Source organism: Pseudophryne corroboree, chromosome 1, assembly GCF_028390025.1.
Source record: "Pseudophryne corroboree isolate aPseCor3 chromosome 1, aPseCor3.hap2, whole genome shotgun sequence".
Taxonomy (NCBI): domain Eukaryota; kingdom Metazoa; phylum Chordata; class Amphibia; order Anura; family Myobatrachidae; genus Pseudophryne; species Pseudophryne corroboree.
In genome coordinates, this window is record NC_086444.1 from 413,933,817 (window position 1) to 413,960,859 (window position 27,043).

The 27,043-nt window shown below is 44.3% G+C and overlaps 1 long non-coding RNA gene across 2 annotated transcripts in view; it reads right to left on the bottom strand.

Moving 5' to 3' along the window:
• Window positions 1-214: 214 nt before the first annotated feature.
• LOC134893605 (uncharacterized) overlaps window positions 215-27,043 on the bottom strand; it is a 234,930-nt gene continuing 208,101 nt past the window's right edge. For both annotated transcript variants that reach the window (XR_010171706.1, XR_010171700.1), the window contains exons 2-3: window positions 16,346-16,439; window positions 215-413 (exon numbers count right to left, since the gene is read on the bottom strand). This is a non-coding gene — a long non-coding RNA (uncharacterized LOC134893605). The remainder of the gene's footprint in view (window positions 414-16,345; window positions 16,440-27,043) is intronic.

Consider the following 27,043-nt stretch of genomic DNA (forward strand, 5'->3'; position numbering starts at 1 on the left):
ACCACTTTTAGATGTTACATAAGGCTACGATACATTGGAAGAACCGTGTGTGTAGTGTTACATACTTTTGTTAAAGACACTCACCTGGAGGTAGTAGACTCAGCACCTGTACAGTACCATTCCATCGTGTCAGCACCATATATTGTAAACGCTATCTATGCTCCACATCTACAGAATACTTGCATGCAGAAGAAGTGTATCATCACAAACTCCATATTCCATAACTGGTTTTATTGCATATAATCATTTTCGCAAACTTTAAAACACAATAGCTGTGGCTCTTCTGATAACAATTAATATGTCCTTTGAATATCTCAGCATTGAAAGTTTTTTTCTGTATGTAATTGCATCACTTTTGTTTCCTCATGTGGCAATGGCAGGCTGGGCACTCCGTCCTTGTCTCATTTGAATATCTACAGAATTAACAAGCACAGATTAGCATCGCCTCGTTAAAACCAGCCCCCGCTCCCATTGCTAATGTGTAAAGACAAGTGCTGGAAAGTGGCAGGGAACATTAAGGCCAAACTCAATCAAGTTCCCTAACAGGCCCTGAGGAGCCTAAATCAAACTGGTGGCTCGCAAATGGTCCCTCCAAGTTTGCTAATCTCTGTTCCCCCAGCTTGGAGCGTCTTCAAACCCCCTCCCACACCAGCAACCCACAATGACCCAGCACCCTCCCCCTCTGCCACGATTAATCTCCTTGAGGCATGAAAAACTGGTGCCACTAAAAACAGAAGTCCTCTCAGCCAAGACTTGTTATCTTCAGCGAGGTGGGAGGTGTCACACATCAACAGAGACAGTTTAAATATCACTTGTGCTTGAGTTCTCAACTTGATGTTTACTTTACTAACCTGTATTTAGCTGTCAATGCCTATTTTCAACAGATGTGGAGACGTTTCCTTATAATATTTGCTAGCAGAGATGAATGTTACCACTTTGGCATTTATTCTGTAGTATTGGCAGGCGTATACACCTGGAGATAGGTGGGACTACACACTCATTTAAATGTTCCAAATCAAAATAAATTCTACAATTTCAGTGAAAAACGAAATGTGGCCACCTATTTCCAGAAAAAAATACTATAGTTATCTTTATGTGTACAGTGTTTTTTTAATGGGTTTTGATTCCTGTGCTGGATTAACTATGTAGTGCACCAATTTAGAATACATTAAGAAAGATGTGAAAATGTGACCATTAAATTGCTTAATGAGTAATTATATCCATTGCTTTACAATATACTGGGCCTAATTCAGCATTAGATGCATCCGCGTTCGCATGCTGAAGCCCGTGTGCATGTGTGCGCACACAGTGAGATGCGATGGCATCTCACTTATGTGAACGCCTCTGCCTGATTGACAGGCAGAGGCATGCAAGGGGCGGGGGCGTTGGTGCAGCGGTTTGGAGGCGTTGACACCACGTTGGGGGGCACAGTCCAGACAACAAATGCATGTCCGGACCATTTGCAGGGCAGGCCGCAGCGGCTGTGTGACGTAACACGCAGCCGCAGTGACCCAAAACATGGCAGACCGGCAACTGAGTTCGCAGGTAGGCTGCGGAGGCAGGGGGCCACCCTAAACATGCAAGCACTTTGTGTTTAGCTACGCGCTCGCATTTTAGCAATGGGGCAGGACGCGGCATGCGGGGCAACCTTGCCCTGTGCCGGGCGGCAACCCCGCATGCTAGTGGAATGAGTTGTAGTATTGCAAATTTTTGCAAAACTACAAGTCATGCTGAATTAGGAACACTGTCCCTTATTTCCAAGCACAATGCCAGGTTTCACTGATTTGTCTGTAGATGTACCTCTTTTTCACTGTTGATGATCTGCATATTGCATATACCCTCTACTTGTCCTATATTGTATTGAACTGTAAGTCCCTGTCTTCACGTTTTGCTTATTTGTTTACTCGGTAATTGGGCACTGCAGATCCCATGTGGCGCCATATATATAAATGATGATGATAATAATAATAATAATAATAATAATAATAATAATAATTCTCTTTAGGGCAGAATTAAGCAGGCATTTAAAGTCCCTCCATTTTCTGACTAGGGATTCATGATGTTCTAAAGCAAGGATGCACTCAGTCTGGGTATAATGAAATAAGTGAGAAACAATATCCTGTTATATGAGAGTGGTTTCAGTCTAAACTGGCTACATGTGCAAATGATATTTTAAACTGCAAATCTAACTTTGCCCTTATTCTGTATATATTGGCTGATGCTTTATTAGTTATTCTTTTATACAGACTTTATAACTTATAAATATAGTTAAAGTAATGACAAAAAACGCAATAGATGCTTAGATGCATCTGCCCAGCAGCAAAGGGTCCATGGGATTATTTATTTATTGAAAAAAATATGTTATAAATTAATAACTTGAACCCATCAACGTAATGGGTGAGAAAAGTCTCCCATTAAACCAGTTGGATTGCTCATACTTCAGTATTGGAGACTGTTAGTGCAGTCAGTGGACTACCTAAAGGTTGTTCAGTGGAGAGTTGAAATCAAAACAAAGGAAGCATTGTTATATTATTAATGATCCATCATTTCTCTAGTGCTATGTAATAAAGCAGCACCTCCTGCACCCAAGAGGCAAAACTCAGATAAAAAGCTGAGATGTAAAATATTAATATGTCGATTATTCTGCCTGGTTATATCATCAGTTCCTGAGATTGAGTACCCAGAGAAGGACTAATGGTCCTGAGGGTGTTCCTAATGTCTGCTAATACAATAATAGTTATACAAAGGTTCAATCCTGCTTCAAATACTTGGCAAGAAGAACTCGCCAATTATGTGTGTGTGTTTCTCTTACATAACTTTTATATACTCTTAACTTCCACTGTGCTGGTGATTATTTCAGTTGAACACAGTAGCGGATCTTGCCATGGGTAAGCAGGATTTTTGCCCAGGGTGTCGCTGTCCCGAGGGTGCCGCCGCCGTGGCAAGAGCCGCAACTGTAGCTTCTAGTTTCTCTTCGTGGTGAGGACCTTTCCCATAATCCCCTGGTTCCATATTGGTTTCACTTTACTGACTTCCTCTCCATGCCCCGCCCCTCTCCCATGTGGCTTTGGTTGCCGGGACAACAGAACGCTGACCTGGATCCCTGCAGCTGTTGGAGGTAACGTTGTGCAAACTGTCCCAGTAATGTCTCTGCTGTGCAATAGCTGCTGCTGCTGTGTGGTTACATTTAGAGCATACTTGCCTACCCTCCCGGAATGGCCGGGAGGGTCCCAAACATCGGGAGGCCCTCCCGGCCCCCCGGAAAGGTGGGCAAGCCTCCCGTTTTTCCTGTCAGGCCCCCCACTCCCCCTTCCTCGGCCACCCACAGCAGAGAACAAGTGGGCTTGGAATGTTTTCATATTTGTGTCCATTTCACTATTTATTTGCTTTTGGAAACCATCTGGGTGCAGTAGGCATATAGGGCCTAATTCAAGGTTGAGTGCAAAACAACATTTTCCCCTAATGGGCAAAACCATGGCCCTCATTCCGAGTTGTTCGCTCGCTAGCCGCTTTTCGCAGCAGTGCAGACGCTAAGCTGCCGCCCTCTGGGAGTGAATCTTAGCTTAGCAGAATTGCGAACGAAGTATTCGCAATATTGCGAAAAGATTTTTCTTTGCAGTTTCTGAGTAGCTCGAGACTTACTCTTCCAGTGCGATCAGTACAGTGCTTGTCGTTCCTGGTTTGACGCCACAAACACACCCAGTGTTCGCCCAGACACTCCCCCGATTCTCGAGCCACTCCCGCGTTTTTCCCAGAAACGGCAGCGTTTTTTCACACACTCCCATAAAACGGCCAGTTTCCGCCCAGAAACACCCACTTCCTGTCAATCACATTACGATCACCAGAACGAAGAGAAAAAACCTCGTAATGCCGTGAGTAAAATACCAAACTGCATAGCAAATTTACTTGGCGCAGTCGCACTGCGGACATTGCGCATGCGCATTAGTGACTAATCGCTCCGTTGCGGCAAAAAAATAACGAGCGAACAACTCGGAATGACCCCCTATATGTGTCATTATGTATATAAGGACATTAATAATGTGTAACATATGTGTATGGGGCACTATGTGCGTCATTATGTGTAAAAGGGAACTAATAATGTGCGGCATATGTGTAAGGGAAATTATGTGTATAAGGGCATTAATAAGGGTTGGCATAATGTGTAAGGTGCATTATGTTTATAAGGACATTAATAATGTGTGTCGTATGTGTAAGGGGCATTACTGTGTGGTATTATGTGTATAAATGCATTACCAATGTGTGGCATTATGTGTATAAGGTGCTCTACTGTGTGGCTTAACGTATCGAAAGGGTACTACTGTGTGGTCTAATGTGAATAAAGAGCAAAATGGTGTGGTGTAATGAGAATAAAGAGCAATATGGTGTGGTGTAATGTGAATAAAGAGCAATTCAGTATGATGTCATGTGAATGAGGGGCGCTACTGTGAGGAGTAACGTATATAAGGTAAAGTGGTACTACTGTGTGATGTAATGTGAATAAGGGACACTACCGCATGATAAATTGTGAATAAAGTTGCACTACTGTAAGGCATAAGTTGAATTGGGGGTACTATTGTGTGGCCATGCCCCTTGCCAGCAAAAACACATACCTCTTTGGGCTGTGCGCTGAATGTGCACACTGTTCTTTTTAAATTACAGGGGGTAGGAAAACAAAAAAAGGACTGCTATGGGAGGGGGGTGATGGTGCTGGGAAAGGGGTGCAGGGTCAGAGGCGGAACTAGCAGTGGTGCTAGGGGGCCCCAGCCAAAATCTTGCCTAGGGCATCATATTGGTTAGGGCCGGCTCTGCTTGTCTAATGTGTGTGCAATGTATCTGTGCCGTGTGGTGACATATAGAGATGTAATATAACTGTGTGTAATGTGTGTAGCCCTGTCTGATGTGTGTGCAGTGTATCTGCAGTATGCTGTGTGGTTACATATAGAAAAAGAAAGAAAAAAGAAAGACTCTGTGTTGGGGCACTCTTAACTTGAAAAATTAATAGACGATAAAATGTAACTTTTATTTAGAATCATATAAAATAGGGTGTGACAGACAATAAATAACAATAAACAGTAAATACTGCCTAGGTGATGATAAATATAGTATATAGTGACAGTATTTACTGTTTATTGTTATTTATTGTCTGTCAAAGTTAAATATTATCATCTATTAATTTTTCAAGTTAAGAGTGCCCCAACACAGTCTTTCTTTTTTCTTTCTTTTACCATGTAGTCCCTACTGACTCTGGGAGCACCACCGACCTTATATTAACACATAGTGTTGCATTGTTTCATAGTTGGTTTCAGACACAAACCCCTTAACAAGGTTTTGTCTGTATTTTCTAACCAGTGCGGAACAACCCCTTTCTTTACTAATTGGTTACATATAGACTAAGCTACTGGTGGGCACAGCTACAGAGGGCACAGTACTGGGGACACAGTAGTGGGGGCAAAACTAATGGGGGTACAGTACTGGGGGCAAAACTATTGGGGGCACAACTACTGAGGGCACAGTACTGGAGGCAAAACTAATGGGGGCCCAACTACTGAGGGCACACTACTGGGGGCACAACTCTACAGGGGTACAACTACAGGGGGCAAAACTCTGGTCACGCCCCTTCCCTATGAAGCCACGCCCCTATTTTTTTTACATGCCCCTATGGCGCGCACTAACCCTGTTTAACCTTGGGGGGGTCGCCAAAGGAAACTTTTGCCCTGGGCGCCATAAGATCTAGAACCGGCCCTGGTGGCACAGTGTGAAGGGCAGTTCCTTGGGCAGGACAATATCATGCCTGAATCTTTGAGCAACAGTGAGATTACTGTGTTGGCTCCTTCTGATATAGTATGCTGTGCACTGCTGGAGTTTATGATGCTCGTAACTGCTGGCAGAAACATAATGGGCACTGCTAGACCATGATATTGCTGTTGAGAATAATATGCACCTCAATCAGGAGCTGGGCTGGCCGGGAGTTGTTTGTCGCAGCCGCTGGCCACAGCGGCTGCGTGTGACGTCACGCAGACGCTGCGGCCCACCCCCCATTCGGTCCAGCCACGCCTGCTATTTTTTGCACTGCTGCGACCAGGTAATCGCCGCCCACAGGGGAGGGGGGATTCACTGTACAGAGCTGCAAACGCTTGGGCAGAGAGCTGTACAAACAAAAGTTTGTGCAGTCTCTGCACAGCTCAGGACTTACTCACCCGCTGCGATGAGCCAGGATGGAGCTGACGTCAGGATCCCTCCCTGGAAATGGCCGGGCACACCTGCGTTCGCATGGACACTCCCTGAAAACGGTCAGTTGATGCCCACGAACGGCCTCTTCCTGTCAATCTTCTAGCAATCGCCGGTGCGATCGCTTTCTTCGTTAGATCCGTCGCAGGCGCACTTCAGACCTGATCGCACCGCTGCAAAAAACGGCAGCGTGTGATCAGGTCTGAATGACCCCCTAAGTTTCCTAGGTCAACCACTGCGTCTACAGTCCTCAACGTTGCCTGTTTCTTTGTGCTTCTTCAAAAGAGCTTGCACAGCATGGGCCTAATGTAATAAAGTGAGAGATTTGGTAAGGTTTTGCAGTTTTTTTTAAAGTGGCAATCATTTACACAGCAAGATCAGCCTGGTTTTGCACTGTAAATGATTGGCACTTTAAAAAAAAACTGAAAAACCATACCAAATCTCTCACTTTCTGAAACTCTCACTCTATTACATTTGGCCCCACATCTTGAAACCCCAGTCTGATTTGAAATCTTTGCCTGGGAGAGACTTTGCTGCTCTATAACTACCTTGTGTCTTGTTGCTGCGCTTAGTCTTGCCATGGTGTATGACTTGTTACATGAAACTGTATTCCACAACCTCAACTTTGTAGCAGAGTTTGGCTGTTCCTCACCCAGTTTTAAGCCTCCTTCACAGCTATTTCTGTTACAGTTAATTGCTACATTTCAACCTACATATGAAAATGATGATCATTATCACCTGTTAGGTATGATGGTTAATCATACACCCTGACTTTGTGCAAGCGTACCTAGAAGAATTAATGCAGTTTTGAAGGCAAAGGGTGGTCACATCAAATATTGATTTGATTTAGATTTCTCCTCTGTTCATTCACTTTGCATTTTGTTAATTGTCAAAAATAAACTATTAACACTTCTATTTTTGAAACCATTCTTACTTTGCGGCATTTTTCCCACATCTGCCTAAAACTATTGCACAGTATTGTGTGTGTGTGTGTGTGTGTGTGTGTGTGTGTGTGTGTGTGTGTGTGTGTGTGTGTGTGTGTGTGTGTGTGTGTGTATATATATTAGAGATGTGCACCGGACATTTTTCGGGTTTTGTGTTTTGGTTTTGGATTCGGTTCCGCGGCCATGTTTTGTATTCGGACACGTTTTGGCAAAACCTCCCTGAAAATTGTTTGTCGGATTCGGGTGTGTTTTTTCAAAAAACCCTCAAAAACAGCTTAAATCATAGAATTTGGGGGTCATTTTGATCCTATAGTATTATTAACCTCAATAACCACAATTTCCACTCATTTCCAGTCTATTCTGAACACCTCACACTACTATTTTTAGTCCTAAAATTTGCACCGAGGTCGCTGGATGACTAAGCAAAGCGACCCAAGAGGGCGGCACAAACACCTGGCCCATCTAGGAGTGGCACTGCAGTGTCAGACAGGATGGCACTTAAAAAATTGGCCCCAAACAGCACATGATGCAAAGAAAAGAGAAAAAGAGGTGCACTGTGGTCGCTGGACGGCTAAGCTAAGCGACACAAACACCTCAATATCACAGGAATTATTTGTTCTAATCAATGGTATTATTGGTCCAAATCACTGGAAGAAAATGACAAAATCACTGGAATTATTCGTTCTAATCAATGGTATTATTGGTCCAAATCACTGGAAGAAAATGACAAAATCACTGGAATTATTCGTTCTAATCAATGGTATTATTGGTCCAAATCACTGGAAGAAAATGACAAAATCACTGGAATTATTCGTTCTAATCAATGGTATTATTGGTCCAAATCACTAGAAGAAAATGGAATGGATGGATACTTGCAGTGACACAGAGCTGCAAGATACAGCAATGGCCTACTGTACAACTATATACTGTAAGTCACCAAAATGCTGCACTGTAATACTAGAAGCTATAGAAAAGTATATATATTACTGTATATAACAGTACAGACAGAGCGGTGTAACTGTGACACATGTGTCCTGACAAGCAGTATAGAAGCTATAGAAAATAAGAAAATTCTATATATTATTGTATATATCAGTACAGACAGAGCGGTGTAACTGTGACCCATGTGTCCTGACAAGCAGTATAGAAGCTATAGAAAAGTATATATATTATTGTATATATCAGTACAGATTGGTGTAACTGTGACACATGTGTCCTTACAAGCAGTATAGAAGCTATAGAAAAGTATATATATTATTGTATATATCAGTACAGAGCGGTGTAACTGTGACCCATGTGTCCTGACAAGCAGTATAGAAGCTATAGAAAACTATATATATTAATGTATATATCAGTACAGAGCGGTGTAACTGTGACCCATGTGTCCTGACAAGCAGTATAGAAGCTATAGAAAAGTATATATATTATTGTATATATCAGTACAGAGCGGTGTAACTGTGACCCATGTGTCCTGACAAGCAGTATAGAAGCTATAGAAAAGTATATATAATATTACTGTATATCAGTACAGAGCGGTGTAACTGTGACACATGTGTCCTGACAAGCAGTATAGAAGCTATAGAAAAGTATATATAATATTACTGTATATCAGTACAGAGCGGTGTAACTGTGACCCATGTGTCCTGACAAGCAGTATAGAAGCTATAGAAAAGTATATATATTACTGTATATCAGTAGTAGTACAGAGCGGTGTAACTGTGACCCATGTGTCCTGACAAGCAGTATAGAAGCTATAGAAAAGTATATATAATATTACTGTATATCAGTACAGAGCGGTGTAACTGTGACCCATGTGTCCTGACAAGCAGTATAGAAGCTATAGAAAAGTATATATATTATTGTATATATATCAGTACAGAGCGGTGTAACTGTGACCCATGTGTCCTGACAAGCAGTATAGAAGCTATAGAAAAGTATATATATTACTGTATATCAGTAGTAGTACAGAGCGGTGTAACTGTGACCCATGTGTCCTGACAAGCAGTATAGAAGCTATAGAAAAGTATATATAATATTACTGTATATCAGTACAGAGTGGTGTAACTGTGACACATGTGTCCTGACAAGCAGTATAGAAGCTATAGAAAAGTATATATAATATTACTGTATATCAGTACAGAGCGGTGTAACTGTGACCCATGTGTCCTGACAAGCAGTATAGAAGCTATAGAAAAGTATATATATTATTGTATATATCAGTACAGAGCGGTGTAACTGTGACACATGTGTCCTGACAAGCAGTATAGAAGCTATAGAAAAGTATATATAATATTACTGTATATCAGTACAGAGCGGTGTAACTGTGACCCATGTGTCCTGACAAGCAGTATAGAAGCTATAGAAAAGTATATATATTACTGTATATCAGTAGTAGTACAGAGTGGTGTAACTGTGACCCATGTGTCCTGACAAGCAGTATAGAAGCTATAGAAAAGTATATATAATATTACTGTATATCAGTACAGAGCGGTGTAACTGTGACCCATGTGTCCTGACAAGCAGTATAGAAGCTATAGAAAAGTATATATATTATTGTATATATATCAGTACAGAGCGGTGTAACTGTGACCCATGTGTCCTGACAAGCAGTATAGAAGCTATAGAAAAGTATATATATTACTGTATATCAGTAGTAGTACAGAGCGGTGTAACTGTGACACGTGTGTCCTGACAAGCAGTATAGAAGCTATAGAAAAGTATATATAATATTACTGTATATCAATACAGAGTGGTGTAACTGTCAGTGGCGGATTTAGCGGGGGGGCGATTAGGGCGAACGCCCCCCCTACACATACCGGCACCGGGATGGAGGCCGGGTCCCGCCGCGGTGTTGGGAACGAGGTGGAGAGCGGTGCAGCGCGGCGGGGGAAGGGGAGAGAGAGAGGGCGTCCTGACGCGCATACAGCGGCTGAGCGGCCTCTGTTCTGACCACGCCCCCTCCTTCCTGTACGCGCGTCAGGACGCTCTCTCTCTTTCCCCGTCCCCCGCCGCACTGCACCGCTCTCCACCTCGTTCCCATTGCCGCGGCGGCACCCGGCCTCCATCCGACTCCTCATGCTGCTGGCTGCAGCAGGTGTCACTGTCAGTGTATGCCATGTCTCCTACTCTCCAAACTAAAGTAAGTGTGTGTATGTGTGTGTGTGTGTGCCCCCTCTGTGTTCCATGTCTCCCCCCTCCGCTCCTAGCTAAAGTGTATATGTCCCTGCATTATTTTGGCTCATTCAGTGTACTGTAATGTGAATTTCGGCTCATTCTACATGCTGTAATGTGAATTTCGGCTCATACATTGTGCTATAATGTGAATTTCGGCCCAGTCAGTGTACTATAATGTGAATTTTGGCTCATTCTGCGTGCTATAACGTGAATTTTGGCTCATTCTGCGTGCAATAACGTGAATTTTGGCTCATTCTGCGTGCAATAACGTGAATTTTGGCTCATTCTGCGTGCTATGACGTGCATTTCGGCTCATTCTGCGTGCTATAATGTGCATTTCGGCTCATTCTGCGTGCTATAATGTGCATTTCGGCTCATTCTGCGTGCTATGATGTGCATTTCGGCTCATTCTGCGTGCTATGATGTGCATTTCGGCTCATTCTGCGTGCTATGATGTGAATTTCGGCTCATTCAGTGTGCTATGATGTGCATTTCGGCTCATTCAGTGTGCTATGATGTGCATTTCGGCTCATTCAGTGTGCTATGATGTGAATTTCGGCTCATTCAGTGTGCTATAATGTGAATTTTGGCTCATTCTGCGTGCTATAACGTGAATTTTGGCTCATTCTGCGTGCTATAATGTGAATTTCGGCTCATACGGTGTGCTATAATGTGAATTTTGGATCATACTGTGTGCTATAATGTGAATTTCGGCTCATTCATTGTGCTATAATGTGAATTTTGGCTCATTCAGTGTGCTATAACGTGAATTTCGGCTCATTCAGTGTGCTATAACGTGAATTTTGGCTCATTCTGCGTGCAATAACGTGAATTTTGGCTCATTCTGCGTTCAATAACGTGAATTTTGGCTCATTCTGCGTTCAATAACGTGAATTTTGGCTCATTCTGCGTTCAATAACGTGAATTTTGGCTCATTCTGCGTGCTATAATGTGCATTTCGGCTCATTCTGCGTGCTATGATGTGCATTTCGGCTCATTCTGCGTGCTATGATGTGCATTTCGGCTCATTCTGCGTGCTATGATGTGCATTTCGGCTCATTCAGTGTGCTATGATGTGCATTTCGGCTCATTCAGTGTGCTATGATGTGAATTTCGGCTCATTCTGCGTGCTATAACGTGAATTTTGGCTCATTCTGCGTGCTATAATGTGAATTTCGGCTCATACAGTGTGCTATAATGTGAATTTTGGATCATACTGTGTGCTACAATGTGAATTTCGGCTCATTCAGTGTGCTAGAATGTGAATTTTGGATCATACTGTCTGCTACAATGTGAATTTCAGCTCATACAGTGTGCTATAATGTGAATTTCGGCTCATTCTGCGTGCTGTAGAAACAGAATTTGTCGGCAGATAAGAACCACTGGGCCCATCTAGTCTGCCCCCCCTTTTTTTTTTTGCATTATTTTTTATCTTTAACTTTATCTGATCCTTATTTCTTTGTAAGAATATCCTTATGTCTATCCCATGCATGTTTAAATTGCCCTACTGTCTTAGCCTCTACCACCCCTGATGGAAGGAATGGCGATTCGCCAGTCTGTATCACCAGTGTGCAGGGTTCTCTCCACTAACTGGCAACATTTTATTAGTAATGGCAACAATAGGAAATTTAGAAGCGAACGGGAAGGGCATTACTAAGTGGGAGGGGCTATGATTAGGGGGAGGAGTCATAATTCTTAAACCGCCCCCCCTAAAAGTTAAGTCTAGATCCGCCACTGGTAACTGTGACCCATGTGTCCTGACAAGCAGTATAGAAGCTATAGGAAAGTATATATAATATTAATGTATATCAGTACAGAGCCAGTGCCGTAACTAGGCATTTTAGCGCTGTGTGCAAGAAACGATAGTGGCGCCCCCCCCCCAATGTAAGATAGGGGCAGTGCGCGCCGCAGGCGCGCTAAATTTTTTAGGGGCGTGGCTTAATGGGGAAGGGGCGTGGCCACAAAATAATGGCAATTCATACTACGGTGCACAGTAGTCTACATTATTCAAATTACGCTGCACAGTAGCGCCCCTTTTATACATTACAATAGACAGCGTCCCCCTTTTTACACATTACAGCAGCCAGTCCCCCTTTTTACACATTGCGGCAGCCAGTCCCCCTTTTTACACATTGCGGCAGCCAGGCCCCCTTTTTACACATTGCGGCATCCAGGCCCCCTTTTTACACATTACGGCAGCCAGTCCACCTTTTTACACATTGCGGCATCCAGGCCCCCTTTTTACACTTTACGGCAGCCAGTCCCCCTTTTTACACATTGCGGCAGCCAGTCCCCCTTTTTACACATTGCGGCATCCAGGCCCCCTTTTTACACATTACGGCAGCCAGTCCCCCTTTTTACACATTGCGGCAGCCAGTCCCCCTTTTTACACATTGCGGCAGCCAGTCCCCATTTTTACACATTGCGGGCATCCAGGACCCCTTTTTACACATTGCGGCAGACGGGACCCCATTTTACACATTGCGGCAGCCGGGACCCCTTTTTACACATTGCGGCAGCCGGGACCCCATTTTACACATTGCGGCAGACGAGACCCCATTTTACACATTGCGGCAGCCGGGACCCCATTTTACACATTGCGGCAGACGAGACCCCATTTTACACATTGCGGCAGACGAGACCCCATTTTACACATTGCGGCAGACGGTGTCCCAGAGAGAGAGAGAGAGAGAGAGAGAGAGAGAGAGAGAGAGGGGATATACTTACCTTCTCCCCGCTGACAGGCTCCTCGTGCAGCTTCCTCTCGGTGCAGGCTGTGTGAGGTGAGAAGGAGGAGGAGGGAGGGGGAGCAGGGAGCCGCAGCAGCGCTATTTGATTGGTAGTAAGCGCCGCTGCAGCATCCCCCTCTCCTCCTGTATTGGTTGCCTGGCGCTGCTGTGGATGCTGGGGAACCGCATCCCAGCATCCTTAGCAGCGCCGGGCAGCCAATACAGGAGGAGAGGGGGATGCTACAGCGGCGCTTACTACCAATCAAATAGCGCTGCTGCGGCTCACTGCTCCCCCTCCTTCCTTCTCCTTCTCTCCGCTGCCCGGCGCTGGTCCTCTTCTCCCTACACAGTGGGGCGCACGGCGCAGACTTCGGCGGCATGTAATGAGTCAATTTGACTCATTACATGCCGCTGGCCGTTGCGCCCTCAGGGCAACTGCGCTGTGTGCCAAGCCCCCTTGGCACACACGTAGTTACGGCCCTGTACAGAGCGGTGTAACTGTGACCCATGTGTGTCCTGACAAGCAGCATAGAAGATATAGAAAAGTATATATAATATTACTGTATATCAGTACAGAGCGGTGTAACTGTGACCCATGTGTCCTGACAAGCAGTATAGAAGCTATAGAAAAGTATATATATTACTGTATATCAGTAGTAGCACAGAGCGGTGTAACTGTGACACGTGTGTCCTGACAAGCAGTATAGAGGCTATAGAAAAGTATATATATTACTGTATATCAGTACAGAGCGGTGTAACTGTGACCCATGTGTGTCCTGACTAGCAGTATAGAAGATATAGAAAAGTATATATAATATTACTGTATATCAGTACAGAGCGGTGTAACTGTGACACATGTGTCCTAACAAGCAGTATAGAAGCTATAGAAAAGTATATATAATATTACTGTATATCAGTACAGAGCGGTGTAACTGTGACCCATGTGTGTCCTGACAAGCAGTATAGAAGCTATAGAAAAGTATATATATTATTGTATATATCAGTACAGAGCGGTGTAACTGTGACACGTGTGTCCTGACAAGCAGTATAGAAGCTATAGAAAAGTATATATAATATTACTGTATATCAGTACAGAGCTGAGTAACTGTGACATATGTGTCCTGACAAGCAGTATAGAAGCTATAGAAAAGTATATATATTACTGTATATCAGTAGTAGTACAGAGCGGTGTAACTGTGACACGTGTGTCCTGACAAGCAGTATAGAAGCTATAGAAAAGTATATATAATATTACTGTATATAAGTACAGAGCGGTGTAACTGTGACACATGTGTCCTGACAAGCAGTATAGAAGCTATAGAAAATTATATATAATATTACTGTATATCAGTACAGAGCTGAGTAACTGTGACATATGTGTCCTGACAAGCAGTATAGAAGCTATAGAAAAGTATATATATTACTGTATATCAGTAGTAGTACAGAGCGGTGTAACTGTGACACGTGTGTCCTGACAAGCAGTATAGAAGCTATAGAAAAGTATATATATTACTGTATATAAGTACAGAGCAGTGTAACTGTGACACATGTGTCCTGACAAGCAGTATAGAAGCTATAGAAAAGTATATATATTATTGTATATATCAGTACGGAGCTGTGTAACTGTGACCCATGTGTGTCCTGACAAGCAGTATAGAAGCTATAGAAAAGTATACATTATATACTGGTGGTCCCCAGTCCCCACAATGCAGCACACTGATCGGATATTTGCAGCACACTGAGCACAGATATGGAGCGTTTTCAGGCAGAGAACGTAGATATTTTCAGCACACTGAGCACAGATTATTTGCAGCACACTGAGCACAGATTACGGAGCTTTTCAGGGAGAGAACGCAGCCACGTCCTCTCCGTTCAATCTCCAAAGCACGAGTGAAAATGACGGCGACGCGTGGCTCCTTATATAGAATACGAATCTTGCGAGAATCCGACAGCGGGATGATGACGTTCGGGCGCGTTCTGGTTAACCGAGCAAGGCGGGAAGATCCGAGGCTGCCTCGGAACCGCGTAAAATGGGTGAAGTTCAGGGGGGTTCGGATCCCGAGGAACCGAACCCGCTCATCTCCTTGACAAAGGGGTGTGTTGACCCCGAAACGTTGGACATTATGTGTTATTTTTAATACACTAGTATTTTGCTTCAAGTCTTCGAGTGCCGCAGTCTTTTTTGTTTCATATATATATATATATATATATATATATATATAGATAGATAGATAGATAGATAGATAGATAGATAGATAGATAGATATACATACACCACAGCCAGGGAAAAAAGCTGCTGACTGGTAAAGGTCTGGGGGCATCAGTGGCGGCGGATGTAATTAGTACCCGCCTCCTCTCTCAGCAGCAGTGCTTGTCATGGCCCTACCTATATCCAGCAATGGGGACAGAGAATCTGGAGAGGCTTAGGTGGATCTCTGCCAGGCTAATAAAAATGCACTTTTCACAGGCATCTGCTGCATATACACATATGACATTAGCCTGTTGCTGGCAGCAACTGGGACAAGGCGACAAAGTAAAATACCTGTGACACTGTAAAATACATGTGACACTGACTAATTGCTTAAGCTTTGTTTATGCTAATGCATGTAATAGACCAAATGGATTACTATTGTAGACCATCCATGGGCCTGATTTTGAGTCACATGCAATGGCGATATTTGTGCAAATGATCAATGTTTTTCAATTGTGCATTCATCAAAGTAGCTAAAAAGTTGCACAGCACATGCGTCCCGCGGCGTGTACACACAGAGCTGCAGAAGCTGTTATGATGCACTGCCTCAGAAATGCACTGGAAATGTTTTGGGTAGTTACTGGGAGGTGGCAGCGAGAATGTCAGATTTGCTTTACAGACATCTACCGATGCACCAAATAGGACTATTGAGTCTAATGATGCAAAAGTAGGCGTCTCAGCGTTTGCGCATTCAGGCGCATGGTTGTACACCAGGGGAGGGCTTATACTAACATTAGCATATAGATGCGGACTTGATCTGAATCAGCCCCTATACATCCAATCTTGTTTGTTAGATACTCTCTAGCAGAGTTTATCCTATTACCAAGCATGTATATGGTGTGCATTCAAGCTGGAACTCATAAATAGGAACATTTTTACATTTTAGGTAATGTTAGGTACACTCTGCTAGAGAGTGCATCTAACAAAAAAAAATAGACAAGGGGGAAATTTAACAAAATATTCCCTGTGGCTATTGTATGACCATGCATCACCATAGGAAAAAAACATAATAGACTTACCGTATGAAGACTTACTTGTCAGAGCATTCAGGGTTAAATGAAAGACTGTAATTTTCCAACCTCTGCTCACTTTTGGTTTGTGTTAGTTTTTCTTCTACAGCAGTGGAAAAAAAATTGGTCTTTCAGGCTCTTCTTTGGTTTGTTATTAAAGCAATTATGTGACATAACAGAGTGAATTGCACAGTAATGGGAACCAAATGTGCATAGAAAGAAACCTTTAATAAACAAAACACAGAGGAAGTGATTAAAGTACCTAGAGATGTTAAGCACTGTCCTTCCATTACAGAGAAACAGGAGACAATGTATATCTCTATTATTGTACCTCCCAACTTCTCAAATGCCCAAAGAGGGACACTTAAGAGTTGTCACAAAAGGACACAATAAAATTATAAAGAAATACAGTTGACTTCAATAGTGCCAACATTTTACAGTAATTTCTAGGCACACTTTGTGGATGGACAGGTGATTCTACTTCACACTTAGCACTCTCTAAGAAAGCACTACATGCTCCATAGTGACATGTTAACTGAACTTAGTTATGAGTTACATCAACAGTAAACGCCAGAGAATAAGCGTAGATATCTGTGAGAATTATATTTAGTATACAGAATAAAAACGTATCAATTAAAGTTGGAGAATATTTATAATTAAGGAACTTTTAAGGGAAAGTGTTGCTGGAAATTAGGGACAGTTGACAGAGGTGGTCATTCCGAATTGTTCGATAGCAGATTTCGGTCGCAGCGCAGCGATCAGGCAATAAAAGGCACTTCTGCGCATGCGTATGCGGTGCAATGCGCACGCACATTGTACTATTACAACGAACGATGTAGTTTCACACAAGGTCTAGCGAAGCTTTTCAGTCGCACTGCTGACCGCAGAGTAATTGACAGGAAGTGGGCGTTTCTGGGTGTCAACTGACCGTTCTCAGGGAGTGAGCGGAAAAACGCAGGCGTGCCAGATAAAAACGCAGGCGTGGCTGGGGAAACGTAGACGTGGCTGGCCGAATGCAAGCCGTGTTCGTGACGTCAAAACAGGAACTGAATAGTCTGAAGTGATTGCAAGCGCTGAGTAGGTCTGGAGCTACTCTGAAACTGCACCATATTATTTCTTGCTAAGCTAAAATACACTCCCAGAGGGCGGCGGCTTAGCGTTTGCACGGCTGCTAAAAGCAGCTAGTGAGCGAACAACTCGGAATGACCACCAGAATCTGCTCACTATACACAACTAGTGCTATAGAGCACTAATGCACAGTGTAATGAAGATGTCATAACTTTAGGAGACAATTATACTGTACAGTGCCAGCTAAAGTGGAGGGGCTTATTCACGGAGAGTGATATCAGTCACAAAAAAGAGCCCCTTGTTTGGAAAGTGCCATGGAAAATTGGTTCTCAGATAAGACTTGTAAAAGGGACAGTTAGGGGTAGGGAGTACTAAGATTAGCTGCAAATTATGGCATGCAGTGTAGCTAAGACTAGCCCATAGCAACATTTTGAAGGGGCCCCTGTCCCAACGTTCTAGAGAGACACCTGTCCACATCATTTGGCAATTTTATGCCCCATAATACTGCCCTAGTTCACATTATGTCACATTGTAGTGGTTGCCAGTACACAATATGCAACACAGTATCCCCAAATCACATTATACCATGCAGTGTCTAAATTTCATATCATGCCACATTACAGTTCCCTCAGTTCACGTAATGCCACACTATAGTGCCTTCACATCATATTGTGCCACATTACACTGCCCCACTTCATATTATGTAATATCCTAGTGCCATCCTGTTCATCTTATACCCCATTACAATGAGCTGGTCGGGGGGCTTAACTAGATATATTATAGGCACCAAGGCAAAAGTTTGTAAGTGCTTTTATGCATCACCCAATGGAGAACAATGGATCTTTGACTGGGAAGGTGTGCCCCTCTCAGCTCTGGGTCCCATAGCAGTTGTACTCACTACACCTATGGTAGCTATGCCCTTGATTATGGCTATGTGTGTTCAGCACTTTAAGTGAGGGCTTCTACCTGTAAGTCTACATCATAATTTTACTGCACATTATGTGGAGAAATCACATCTTAGCTCTATCTGTCCACACTCCATAGCATTAGCCCTACTATACAAGAGCAGCAATCTATTGCTTTCTCTCTTACTGAACAGCTGGACTTTTTAAACTGAGATGAGAAGGACATCCCTGTTGTAATATTATAGTCTGGTATCTGATCCACCTTTGCCTCTTTTCCCATAATAATAGACACATTTTGCTGTGGAGTGGAGTGGTATGTAGGCTTATAAACGGGGTCATGCCACAGTCAGATTAGCCCAGTCTGACAAACTGATTAACGTTCTTGTAATCATATCAGATTTGTATTACAGTGATTTCATTCCTTGGTTATACGCTTGTAATTGATGTTATAGTAGAGTACCAAAACATCTCTCCATGTTTGTTAAAGATTATAAAGCATGAGCAAAATATATGTAACAAAAGGTTCTAAAAATTGTTTTTGGGTGTACTATGTGACCTAACTTACCATGCATCAATTGGCATTAAAAGTGGCACATGTCAGAGTATATGCGTCTTAAAATCGTATTTGTCTTAGCATGTATGTATTTCCATCCAAGACACTTCAGAGTATGAAAAAATTAAATATATGGAACTAGGCGGAGATTATTAATTTATTGCTTAGGCACAATGGACTGTTTAATGCTGTATTAAAGACTTATAACGAAAATAAATAAACCCATATTCTATTTCATTTGTTTAATACTTTAACGGAGAAAGATTTTTTTTTTTATTACTTTCAAACACTAATGACTTAACAGGTCAAGGTCATTGTAATATTTTGACAAAATGTTTCAATAGAATAACTTCATTATCTACTGTAGCAAGGGCAAGATTGTGCTATATTGTTTTTTTTATTCCATTCCTATAGCATTCTCCTGAGTCATGCCTGAAAATAGGCATTTATGGACCTAATTCAGCAAGGATCGCTATTCTGAGAATTCGCAAATTGAACGATTATCAAATGACTGTGCATGCATAGGGTTCGCATTGCGCACGAGTGAGGGGTAACAGCGACAGAAATTGCGTACAGTCGCTGTTTCACTGACAGGAAGCCTGCATTTCTGAGTGGAAACCTGCCGTTTTGTGTGTGTGTCAGAAAAAACGCATGCGTGCCCAGGCATTTTTGGGGAGGGTGCCTGACGTAGGCGCAGACCACTTCCAGGCTGTCTCAGTCGCAGATTACTGGCAGCCTCAGACTTACTTACATTTGCTCAGATGGCAAAAAATGTTCCCGAAATTGCTTATGCATCTGCGAATGGATAGTGATCTGCGATTCGCAAACTTGCACAGCCAGTTTTTCTTCCTATCAGGTCGGCACCTTTCTTCTCGCTGACAACTGCAATTCCCCAGAATAACGATCAATGCTGAATTAGGCCCTATGGGCACCTATGGGCCTAATTTAAGGTTGATTACAAAACAACATTTTCTTCTAATGGGCAAAACCATGTGCACTGCAGGTGGGGCAGATATAACATGTGCAGAGAGTAAAGGTGCATACACACGGTAAGCTATTGACTATGCGATTTCCCTTGAACTCCCCCAGATCCCAGAAGCACAGATTTTGACTATCTGTACTTTCGATTTTGACGTATGTGTGATTTTGACAAGGTGCCAATTCTGACTATACTTTGTACTAGACAGCAGTGGCGTAGCCAGAAATTTGTAGGCCCCATAGCAACATTTTGAAGGGTCCCTGTACCAATGCTTCTAGAGAGACCTCTCTCTGCAGCAGTTGCTCATTGTATGCCCCATAATAGTGCCCTAATTTACATAGTGAACTTTAGTAGTGCCTTAGATAATGTTATCCCCCATTGAACTGCCCTTGTTCATGTTATAGATAAATAGCTGGAGCACCCGGCGTTGCCCGGGATTTTAAGAATGTTTGTTTACAAAAATCAATGTAAAGATTAAACACACAGGTTGCCGCTGACATTTTATTCTTTGTGGAATTGTTTTTATTTCCACCGTTTGTAGCTGTTTTCTTTGGTGGCATTTTATTTTTTTAACTTCAAAACAATAGAACATTTTGTAAATCATCACTGACATTATGCATATCCTGATATAGTCTGTGCTGCTGGGCCATCCCTAGGGGTGCTAGTGGTGTGTTACCCTCACAGTGTTTGTTCCAAGAGTGTAAGTCATATGTGTACCAAGTTTGGTGTAAATTGCTCCAGGCATTGCAGAGTTAGGGCTGAAACACACTACACGGCTTTTGCCGGCCGGGAAAAAGCGGGCGGCTTTTTCCCGTGCCGGCATTGTAGTTAACAGTGTGAGGGCTAGGGTGCCTTCACACTGCACGGCCCCGGCCCGGCTGCCGGGTTGCAGCCGGGTCTCATCACTGGAAGGTCCGGCGGCCGGGCGGCCGCCGGGCCGTCTTTGGAGCCAGTAAACCGTGTGTGTGAAGGGGAGCTTTCACACACAACGGTTTTTACTGTAGCCATGTATGATGCTGCGCATGCGCACAGCATCACACACGGCTAAAAGCCGTCCTGTGTGACAGACACTGCCGGTTTCTCCCGGATGGCAAAAAGCCGGACAAAGTTTGTCCGGCTTTTTGCCATCCGGGAAAAACCGGAGTGTGTGTTACAGCCCTTATGCTGTCTGATAAAAAAAAAACTGTGCTGCTGCCCCACCCCTAGGGATGCTAGGGGTGTGTTACCCTCACAGTGTTTGTTCCCAGATTGTAATTCGTATGTGTAGAAAGTTTGTTTAAACTTAGTCTAGGTATTTGTGAGTTATGCTGTATCCTGAAATACTCTGTGCTGCAGGCCCATCCCTAGGGGTGCTAGGGGTGTCTAACCCCCAGAGAGTTTGTTGATAGATTGTAAGTCAGATGTGTCCTAAGTTTGGTGTAAAGTAGTGATGTGCACCGGACATTTTTCGGGTTTTGTGTTTTGGTTTTGGATTCGGTTCCGCGGCCGTGTTTTGGATTCGGACGCGTTTTGGCAAAACCTCCCTGAAAATTTTTTGTCGGATTCGGGTGTGTTTTGGATTCGGGTGTTTTTTTACAAAAAACCCTCAAAAACAGCTTAAATCATAGAATTTTGGGGTAATTTTTATCCCATAGTATTATTAACCTCAATAACCATAATTTCCACTCATTTCCAGTCTATTCTGAACACCTCACACCTCACAATATTATTTTTAGTCCTAAAATTTGTACCAAGGTCGCTGGATGACTAAGCTAATCGACCCAAGTGGCCGACACAAACACCTGGCCCATCTAGGAGTGGCACTGCAGTGTCAGACAGGATGACAGATTAAAAAAATTGTCCCCAAACAGCACATGATGCAAAGAAAAAAAGAGGCACAATGAGGTAGCTGTGTGACTAAGCTAAGCGACCCAAGTGGCCGACACAAACACCTGACCCATCTAGGAGTGGCACTGCAGTGTCAGACAGGATGGCACTTTAAAAAATAGTCCCCAAACAGCACATGATGCAAAGAAAAATGAAAGAAAAAAGAGGTGCAAGATGGAATTGTCCTTGGGCCCTCCCTCCCACCCTTATGTTGTATAAACAGGACATGCACACTTTAACAAACCCATCATTTCAGCCACAGGGTCTGCCACACGACTGTGACTGAAATGACTGGTTGGTTTGGGCCCCCACCAAAAAAGAAGCAATCAATCTCTCCTTGCACAAACTGGCTGTACAGAGGCAAGATGTCCACCTCCTCCTCAACGTCCGATTCCTCACCCCTTTCACTGTGTACATCCCCCTCCTCACAGATTATTAATTCGTACCCACTGGAATCCACCATCTCAGGTCCCCGTGTACTTTCTGGAGGCAATTGCTGGTGAATGTCTCCACGGAGGAATTGATTATAATTCATTTTGATGAACATCATCTTCTCCACATTTTCTGGAAGTAACCTCGTACGCCGATTGCTGACAAGGTGAGCGGCTGCACTAAACACTCTTTTGGAGTACACACTGGAGGGGGGGGCAATTTAGGTAAAATAAAGCCAGTTTCTGCTAGAGATGAGCGCCTGAAATTTTTCGGGTTTTGTGTTTTGGTTTTGGGTTCGGTTCCGCGGCCGTGTTTTGGGTTCGAACGCGTTTTGGCAAAACCTCACCGAATTATTTTTGTCGGATTCGGGTGTGTTTTGGATTCGGGTGTTTTTTTCCAAAAACACTAAAAAACAGCTTAAATCATAGAATTTGGGGGTCATTTTGATCCCAAAGTATTATTAACCTCAAAAACCATAATTTACACTCATTTTCAGTCTATTCTGAATACCTCACACCTCACAATATTATTTTTAGTCCTAAAATTTGCACCGAGGTCGCTGTGTGAGTAAGATAAGCGACCCTAGTGGCCGACACAAACACCGGGCCCATCTAGGAGTGGCACTGCAGTGTCACGCAGGATGTCCCTTCCAAAAAACCCTCCCCAAACAGCACATGACGCAAAGAAAAAAAGAGGCGCAATGAGGTAGCTGACTGTGTGAGTAAGATTAGCGACCCTAGTGGCCGACACAAACACCGGGCCCATCTAGGAGTGGCACTGCAGTGTCACGCAGGATGGCCCTTCCAAAAAACCCTCCCCAAACAGCACATGACGCAAAGAAAAAAAGAGGCGCAATGAGGTAGCTGTGTGAGTAAGATTAGCGACCCTAGTGGCCGACACAAACACCGGGCCCATCTAGGAGTGGCACTGCAGTGTCACGCAGGATGGCCCTTCCAAAAAACCCTCCCCAAACAGCACATGACGCAAAGAAAAAAAGAGGCGCAATGAGGTAGCTGACTGTGTGAGTAAGATTAGCGACCCTAGTGGCCGACACAAACACCGGGCCCATCTAGGAGTGGCACTGCAGTGTCACGCAGGATGTCCCTTCCAAAAAACCCTCCCCAAACAGCACATGACGCAAAGAAAAAAAGAGGCGCAATGAGGTAGCTGACTGTGTGAGTAAGATTAGCGACCCTAGTGGCCGACACAAACACCGGGCCCATCTAGGAGTGGCACTGCAGTGTCACGCAGGATGTCCCTTCCAAAAAACCCTCCCCAATCAGCACATGATGCAAAGAAAAAGAAAAGAAAAAAGAGGTGCAAGATGGAATTATCCTTGGGCCCTCCCACCCACCCTTATGTTGTATAAACAAAACAGGACATGCACACTTTAACCAACCCATCATTTCAGTGACAGGGTCTGCCACACGACTGTGACTGATATGACGGGTTGGTTTGGACCCCCCCCAAAAAAGAAGCAATTAATCTCTCCTTGCACAAACTGGCTCTACAGAGGCAAGATGTCCACCTCATCTTCACCCTCCGATATATCACCGTGTACATCCCCCTCCTCACAGATTATCAATTCGTCCCCACTGGAATCCACCATCTCAGCTCCCTGTGTACTTTGTGGAGGCAATTGCTGCTGGTCAATGTCTCCGCGGAGGAATTGATTATAATTCATTTTAATGAACATCATCTTCTCCACATTTTCTGGATGTAACCTCGTACGCCGATTGCTGACAAGGTGAGCGGCGGCACTAAACACTCTTTCGGAGTACACACTTGTGGGAGGGCAACTTAGGTAGAATAAAGCCAGTTTGTGCAAGGGCCTCCAAATTGCCTCTTTTTCCTGCCAGTATAAGTACGGACTGTGTGACGTGCCTACTTGGATGCGGTCACTCATATAATCCTCCACCATTCTATCAATGTTGAGAGAATCATATGCAGTGACAGTAGACGACATGTCCGTAATCGTTGGCAGGTCCTTCAGTCCGGACCAGATGTCAGCATCAGCAGTCGCTCCAGACTGCCCTGCATCACCGCCAGCGGGTGGGCTCGGAATTCTGAGCCTTTTCCTCGCACCCCCAGTTGCGGGAGAATGTGAAGGAGGAGATGTTGACAGGTCGCGTTCCGCTTGACTTGACAATTTTGTCACCAGCAGGTCTTTCAACCCCAGCAGACCTGTGTCTGCCGGAAAGAGAGATCCAAGGTAGGCTTTAAATCTAGGATCGAGCACGGTGGCCAAAATGTAGTGCTCTGATTTCAACAGATTGACCACCCGTGAATCCTTGTTAAGCGAATTAAGGGCTGCATCCACAAGTCCCACATGCCTAGCGGAATCGCTCCGTGTTAGCTCCTTCTTCAATGCCTCCAGCTTCTTCTGCAAAAGCCTGATGAGGGGAATGACCTGACTCAGGCTGGCAGTGTCTGAACTGACTTCACGTGTGGCAAGTTCAAAGGGCATCAGAACCTTGCACAACGTTGAAATCATTCTCCACTGCACTTGAGACAGGTGCATTCCATCTCCTATATCGTGCTCAATTGTATAGGCTTGAATGGCCTTTTGCTGCTCCTCCAACCTCTGAAGCATATAGAGGGTTGAATTCCACCTCCTTACCACTTCTTGCTTCAGATGATGGCAGGGCAGGTTCAGTAGTTTTTGGTGGTGCTCCAGTCTTCTGTACGTGGTGCCTGTACGCCGAAAGTGTCCCGCAATTTTTCTGGCCACCGACAGCATCTCTTGCACGCCCCTGTCGTTTTTTAAAAAATTCTGCACCACCAAATTCAAGGTATGTGCAAAACATGGGACGTGCTGGAATTTGCCCATATTTAATGCACACACAATATTGCTGGCGTTGTCCGATGCCACAAATCCACAGGAGAGTCCAATTGGGGTAAGCCATTCCGCGATGATCTTCCTCAGTTGCCGTAAGAGGTTTTCAGCTGTGTGCGTATTCTGGAAAGCGGTGATACAAAGCGTAGCCTGCCTAGGAAAGAGTTGGCGTTTGCGAGATGCTGCTACTGGTGCCGCCGCTGCTGTTCTTGCGGCGGGAGTCCATACATCTACCCAGTGGGCTGTCACAGTCATATAGTCCTGACCATGCCCTGCTCCACTTGTCCACATGTCCGTGGTTAAGTGGACATTGGGTACAACTGCATTTTTTAGGACACTGGTGAGTCTTTTTCTGACGTCCGTGTACATTCTCGGTATCGCCTGCCTAGAGAAGTGGAACCTAGATGGTATTTGGTAACGGGGGCACACTGCCTCAATAAATTGTCTAGTTCCCTGTGAACTAACGGCGGATACCGGACGCACGTCTAACACCAACATAGTTGTCAAGGACTCAGTTATCCGCTTTGCAGTAGGATGACTGCTGTGATATTTCATCTTCCTCGCAAAGGACTGTTGAACAGTCAATTGCTTACTGGAAGTAGTACAAGTGGGCTTACGACTTCCCCTCTGGGATGACCATCGACTCCCAGCGGCAACAACAGCAGCGCCAGCAGCAGTAGGCGTTACACGCAAGGATGCATCGGAGGAATCCCAGGCAGGAGAGGACTCGTCAGACTAGCCAGTGACATGGCCTGCAGGACTATTGGCATTCCTGGGGAAGGAGGAAATTGACACTGAGGGAGTTGGTGGGGTGGTTTGCGTGAGCTTGGTTACAAGAGGAAGGGATTTACTGGTCAGTGGACTGCTTCCGCTGTCACCCAAAGTTTTTGAACTTGTCACTGACTTATTATGAATGCGCTGCAGGTGACGTATAAGGGAGGATGTTCCGAGGTGGTTAACGTCCTTACCCCTACTTATTACAGCTTGACAAAGGGAACACACGGCTTGACACCTGTTGTCCGCATTTCTGGTGAAATACCTCCACACCGAAGAGCTGATTTTTTTGGTATTTTCACCTGGCATGTCAACGGCCATATTCCTCCCACGGACAACAGGTGTCTCCCCGGGTGCCTGACTTAAACAAACCACCTCACCATCAGAATCCTTCTGGTCAATTTCCTCCCCAGCGCCAGCAACACCCATATCCTCCTCATCCTGGTGTACTTCAACACTGACATCTTCAATCTGACTATCAGGAACTGGACTGCGGGTGCTCCTTCCAGCACTTGCAGGGGGCATGCAAATAGTGGAAGGCGCATGCTCTTCACGTCCAGTGTTGGGAAGGTCAGGCATCGCAACCGACACAATTGGATTCTCCTTGTGGATTTGGGATTTCAAAGAACGCACAGTTCTTTGCGGTGCTTTTGCCAGCTTGAGTCTTTTCAGTTTTCTAGCGAGAGGCTGAGTGCTTCCATCCTCATGTGAAGCTGAACCACTAGCCATGAACATAGGCCAGGGCCTCAGCCGTTCCTTGCCACTCCGTGTGGTAAATGGCATATTGGCAAGTTTACGCTTCTCCTCCGACAATTTTATTTTAGGTTTTGGAGTCCTTTTTTTTCTGATATTTGGTGTTTTGGATTTGACATGCTCTGTACTATGACATTGGGCATCGGCCTTGGCAGACGACGTTGCTGGCATTTCATCGTCTCGGCCATGACTAGTGGCAGCAGCTTCAGCACGAGGTGGAAGTGGATCTTGATCTTTCCCTAATTTTGGAACCTCAACTTTTTTGTTCTCCATATTTTATAGGCAGAACTAAAAGGCACCTCAGGTAAACAATGGAGATGGATGGATTGGATACTAGTATACAATTATGGACGGACTGCCACGGTTAGGTGGTATAAAAAAACCACGGTTAGGTGGTATATATTGTAATACAATTATGGATGGACGGACTGCCTGCCGAGTGCCGACACAGAGGTAGCCACAGCCGTGAACTACCGCACTGTACACTGGTTGATAAAGAGATAGTAGTATACTCGTAACAACTAGTATGACTGACTATGAC